This window comes from Triticum aestivum, chromosome 5B (genome assembly GCF_018294505.1).
Source record: "Triticum aestivum cultivar Chinese Spring chromosome 5B, IWGSC CS RefSeq v2.1, whole genome shotgun sequence".
NCBI classification, from domain to species: Eukaryota; Viridiplantae; Streptophyta; class Magnoliopsida; order Poales; family Poaceae; genus Triticum; species Triticum aestivum.
Window position 1 is genome coordinate 543849788 of NC_057807.1, and position 6000 is coordinate 543855787.

The following is a 6000-nucleotide window of genomic DNA, read 5'->3' on the forward strand; positions in this document are numbered from 1 at the left end:
CTGAGAATAGGGCCCCTGAGAATATCATTACAATAATTCAAGCAAGTTTTGCTTGACACAAATTCAAATTCATCTAACAAATGATCCCTCACTAACTCAAACTACTAGCTAGATAGAATAACTGAAACTAGGGAACCCCTGAAACTAGCTTGACACACTAACTGAAACTCTAACAAATTCTAGCGATTGATGAACATCAAGTAAAATGAACCCATAGCAATGACACAACAATAAAATGCTCCAGCCATCATATTTGCTTGCTGCTTCAAATTGATCAGATGCTTTAGTTGCTTGCCAATTTTCTTCAATTCACACTTTAGTTCAGCACTGTGCATCATCGGATCGGCTCTGTCCGCCAAATGGGAGGCTTGTTCCACGGCAAGCTGCCCCCCCCCCCCCAAAAAATTGAGCTCTTGGGTTGGGGTTGATGCCTCCAATTTTAACCTCTCAACATAGTCACTGAGCCACTCAAAATGCCCACATTTCTTCAGAACCTGAAAAACAAGGGGCCAGCGGTGCATTAACCCTAGATCCACTGCCCTAATTCGATGAAAAAGGAAAGAAATCAAGAGAAATTAGACCATACGATTGGTCAAGAACACAAATCTAACCTGCCCCGGTTGTGGCCTGCTCAAGCATTTCACAAACTCGCGCCCACGGTTGCCATTTTCTTCCTTCACACAAGTCAAACGCTTCAGAGGCTCCATGCGCGGGCAATCAGGGCATCTTGTCAACGGCAGTGGACCGTACTGCGTCCATGATTGGCGGGAGGTCGAAGTCGAGCTAGACATCACTCGCCGGCAGCGCGCTTCATTGTCGGCGCAGGGGAAGAAGAAGGTGGGAAAGGAAAGGGGCAAGCTCGGGCTCGTGGCTGGCTCGGGTCGGGGCACGCTAATGAGCACGGGCATGCTTGTGTGGATAAGTTGTGGGTCCCGCCCGTATGAGAGTAACTGGTGGGTCCCGCGTGTCATAACTCAAATCGCTAACCCCTCGTGTTTTGCATTTCATGGTTAAACAGAGCCATGTCGCATTGGAGCTATAGTTGGCTTGAAAGACGTCGCAGGAAAGCTATTTTTGTAAACTACATCGCACTACGTACAATTTACATGAAAAACGTCGCACAGGAGCTATTGGCCCATAAATTTAGCCTGTTTCCGCATTAGTGCCCGTGGATTTGTTTGAACCGGTCCGCGGACGGATACAGGGTTCATTTTGAGGATTGGCATTAGAGATGCCCTTACGTGCCCGGTTACATGCATGTGATTGATGCAGATGAAGAGAAAGAAAGAAAAAAAGTAAAGAAAGAAAGAGAAAATGTGGTCACGTGATGGGGCGTATCCGGGTGAGACTGCAAGCCCTCATTTCCTCTCTATATTTGATGTGAATATAAGAGTTTGCGGACATACCAAACGTATAGGACTAATAGAGGGGTCCGATTAGGTTTTTTTCTTCCTTCTCTCTTGTCCGGGTACTTACTGGGCATGTTTGTGGAGGATTTTAGGGGACCGGCCATAGATAATCTTATAATAACTATTTTTTGCGGGTGAATCTAATAATAACTTGGTGAAACACATGACCGGATCGATCTAGTACTAGCACAGACGCGATGGGTCGCTAAAAGCACATAAGATTACGTGCCGCTTCCTTGCCTGATTTATTATCAAAAGAAAAATCACACAGTGGATCACCTAGCTAGTAAGTAGGATAGGGAGACCTAGACAACTCGATCGGAAACAATCCGTGCTCAATCGCAGTGATAATACCGCGCACAGGTACATGTTACTGCTGTCCGACTCGGACTAGCTTTCTGCTGGTTCCTCTCATATATAGGAGTACAATGGAGCACGCCACACAACCACCGATCAACGCGGGACGCAACCAGCAGCCGCTATGGGAGCAGCCTTGTCCATCTCCACCGTCGACGCACTAGCCAGGGCGATCAAGAACAAAGTGCGTCGGAGGTGGTTAACTGCGCCCCATCATGGCACCGCCGATTGGTCTGGCCTGCCGGAGGACCTCCTCCTGACCGTCATGGCAGAGCTGGATGTCCCCAGCATTATCCGATCCGGCGCCGTCTGCACGTCCTGGCACCACGCCTATGAGACCTTCCGCCGCCTCCAGCTTCCCTCGCCAAAGCAGGCCCCTTGCCTGTTCTATGCATGCGACGAGTACGGGCCCAACAATACCGCCCTGTATTGTCCCTCCACAAACGCCACGTTCCGTGTCCCCTTTCAAAGGCCCCTCGAGGAGAGCCGGGGATTCGTCTCCTCTTGTCACGGCTGGGTGTTCTCCACCGATGAGTCCGGGGACCCGTACCTTCTCAACCCTATTACCGGCTCCCGGGCCGCGCTCCCACCGTTCGTGACAATCTACCACGGGGAGAGCCGCTATGACCACGACCATAAGTGTGCTCTGAAGGCTCGACTGGAGAACAGATCCCACAACCCGATGGTCACCTGGGCATGGCATTCGGGGTATATCCGGGTTGCCATCTCCGCTGCCACCGAGATAGACGCATGCACTGTGGTAATCGTGCATACCCCAGACGAGTGGAGGCTCTCCTTTGCTAGGCCCGGTGACAAGCAGTGGACATTGCTCCCTAGCGACCAAGGCTTTATAGATGTTCTTTACAATGATAAGGACGGCTTGTTCTACGCTCTAGGTTGTGATTGTTCTATTTACACGATAGATCTCAATGGCCCTTTGCCGATGGTGACGATGATCATGTGTGGCGTGTCATCCTGGGGCAACCCTACCCAGTATCTCGCATTCTCCCCATCAGGTGAACTTCAGCAAGTCTGGAGGATCTGGAATTGCGCACATGTTCCAATCAAAAATATGGTCGATGATGGCAGTGTAGATTTCGCGAACGAATATGACGACGGCAAGTTCAGTGAGCTGTTTGAAGATGATTATAAGTTCACTACGGCGAAGCTCTTCATTTTCAAGGTTGACATTGGCAGGCAGAAGCTGGTGGAGCTACGGGATATTGGAGACCACGCGCTATTCCTCGGGTACAACAATGTCGTGTATGTTTCCACTAAGGACTTTCCGGCGTTCAAACCAAACCACGCTTACCTCACGGATGACCGTTTTGAATGTAAGCCAAGATTGAAAGAGGACCTGGGTATTTGGAACGTCAAGGAGAGGAATATGCAGAAACTTGAGGATGCATGGCCATGCATGTATTCTTGGCTAGATTTACCAGCTCCGATTTGGATCACGCCAAGGTTTTAGTAACTACTACTGTATTTTATATTAAGCATAATACCGGAGAGGCAATGAAGTTCAGTTACCATGGTGAGATGCCTCGTAGAAAAGGGGCTCAATTTGTTCGATGTTTGTAAAAGTTGACATGTTATTCGTAAATTGATAAAAGTTCATCATACAATTTCCGAATTGTTCGCCTCGGCATTCCAAATGTTTAAATTTTTGTATGAGAAAAAAAACATGGCTTTGGGCATCGCCAAGCTCTCGTCCGCCTCTGTTGTGCCGTTCTGCCGAGATCTTCTGGCATGGCATGCTTGTTACCTCTGACTGCCAGGACACCATTGCGCACGAGACATGGCATGCCTTGCTGCTTCTTCCTCGCTCATCCGCTGACGTCGTTGCTTCCCAAACCAATGGGCATGCGTGTCTCAGGTATACATGCATTCTGTCGAACACGTGGAAGGCGTCGCGAACTCGCGATCCACAGAGTCCAGCAGCTGCTGCGCGCCTTTGCCCAAGTTCGTGCCCGAGACGACACGACACACGAACACGAGAGAGACTCGGCGTTGCACAAGACCTGGAGATACAACTGCGCAAGAACACGAGAGAGACTTCTACAACTTTTACCACTAGTTATCGCTCGTTATCGATCGCGACACCTAGTACCAAATGTTGACGACACAGACGCCCCCGACGACGGCACCACCGAACCCCCGACGACCTCCTCGGCAATATCCACGTTAGGATCGCCACCCTGCACGACCACGCCGTCTGCAGGTCGTGGCGCTCCGCCACGGCGCGGCTCCCGGCACCGCCCGCCGTCCCGTTGCTGCTCGTCTCGCCGTGCAGCAACCGGTCCAGCGGGAGGAAGCACCTGTGTCCCGACCAAGGTGGAGTACAAGCTGTTCGTTGGCTCGCACGATGGCGGTTGGGTCTTCGCCTTCGACAACCGCGAGCTCACGCTCGTGAACATCTTCTCCAGCGCCGAGATGCCGGTGTGCCCACTAAAGCCGGGCCGTCTAAGGCAAAACCCCATCGCTAAAATCATCTTCTCCGACGCCCCTACCTCCTCTAACGGCTGCGTCCTCGCCGCCATCACCGATGATCTATCGCCTCAACATTGCATTGTGCAAAGCTGGCAAAGGCAGTGCCAGTGGGTGGACCATGACAACTTGGCACAAGAAGATGTTCGCGGACATTGCCTTCTGCGACGGTGATCTCTACGGCCTCACTTACCCCGACGAGGGCTTGGTCAAGTTTAAATTCAACACCAGGGGAGAAGGAAAGCCCGTGATCACATCTACCCACCAGTTAGCCGTCCGAAGGCGCAATGGCCCCACCATGAAGCATGACCCCAGTTCATACGGTTGTTGCATGGTTGAGCTACATGGGGAGCATCTATGGCGATAAGGACCCGATGGTTGCCCGACCGCGAGCCTTTCTTCAAGGTCTTCATGCTAGTCGATGCAAACCCCGGCGGCATCTACTGGCACAAGTGGGCTGAGGTGAAGAGCTTTGGTGAGTATGACTTGTTCTTGGGGCCGACAAGGTCTAAAGCGGTGCACGTGCCTGTTGGCGCCGAACGCCGCGGTCTAGAGAGAAACCACATCTATTACTCGAAATCTACCCGCTCTAGAGAACATGAGTCGCGTGGCAACGAAGTGTACACGGTGGCATTGGAAGGTGGTGACCACATGTGTTGTAGGGAAGACCAAAGTATGGACGATGGTCTAGAGAGGACAGGATACTACACGACGGGTTGGGACTATGCTTCAATGTGGCTACATCCTCCAGAGTTGTAACCTATATATTTGCTAGCTTAGTGCAAATAATATTTATCCTAACACTAGAACCATGGCTTGGATATTATCATGCATGGTACAACTCTAGTTAATTAACATTACCGTGTTGTTTTAATCTTTACTACTCCTTCGATCCATCCATATTGCTAGTATAAACCATGCCGAGCAGAATTGCCCAAAGTCCTTCTCGCCGATTGACCATCGTTGCCCTCGAAAACAAGAACCGAAGCCGCGTCGTGGAATCGATTTGCTCTTTGGATGCCGAGTGATTAGATTTCTTCTAGTTCAAGACTTGTGGAGTTTACTGATCAGAGTTGATTGCCCCACGTACTTGATTTATTGTGGGGTGTTTGCAGTGGAGTACGAGCAGTAGTAGCTGTGGTGAACTAGGCCAAATGGATTTTAGCAAGCAGCTCATAATCGTAGTGCAGTTTGACCACCGAACTTAATTTTGTCGTCGTTCAAATTCGACATGTTCTCATTATGTTGCCATCCCAGTAAAGCACAAGTAGATCTGTTGTAGTACTCGGCTAGCTCTACTGAACCTATAAATTCAGAATTAGTTTCTACTCTTAGTTGCAGGCGACATCTCTGAATTTCTCAAGTTCCATTTACTTCACATCTCAAGTTCTGTACTTGATACTTTCTCGGGTTCATGCGTGTTGCTCGCTAGCTAGGCTGGGAGTTGCAGCAATGCAGGGCTCTGACCTCAAGCCAAGATCAGCACTCAGGGGCGGCGCGATGCTGACGGACGGCATTCCCAGCGGCGTCGAGCCAGCTGCTCTGGCGGCTCCTGCTCGGCCTCCTCACTCCTCAGGTAACCTCATGTGTGGTTGCTTGATCGCGGTGAACATGGCGGAACTGCTACTTGTCTGACACGGAACACACTTCATGCCCTTTTTTTCCTAGCGTTCTGATTCCAACTGGTTCTGTATTCCAAGCTGACTGAACAAGATAAGTAGACTGAGAGAAATTTAGACATCAAACA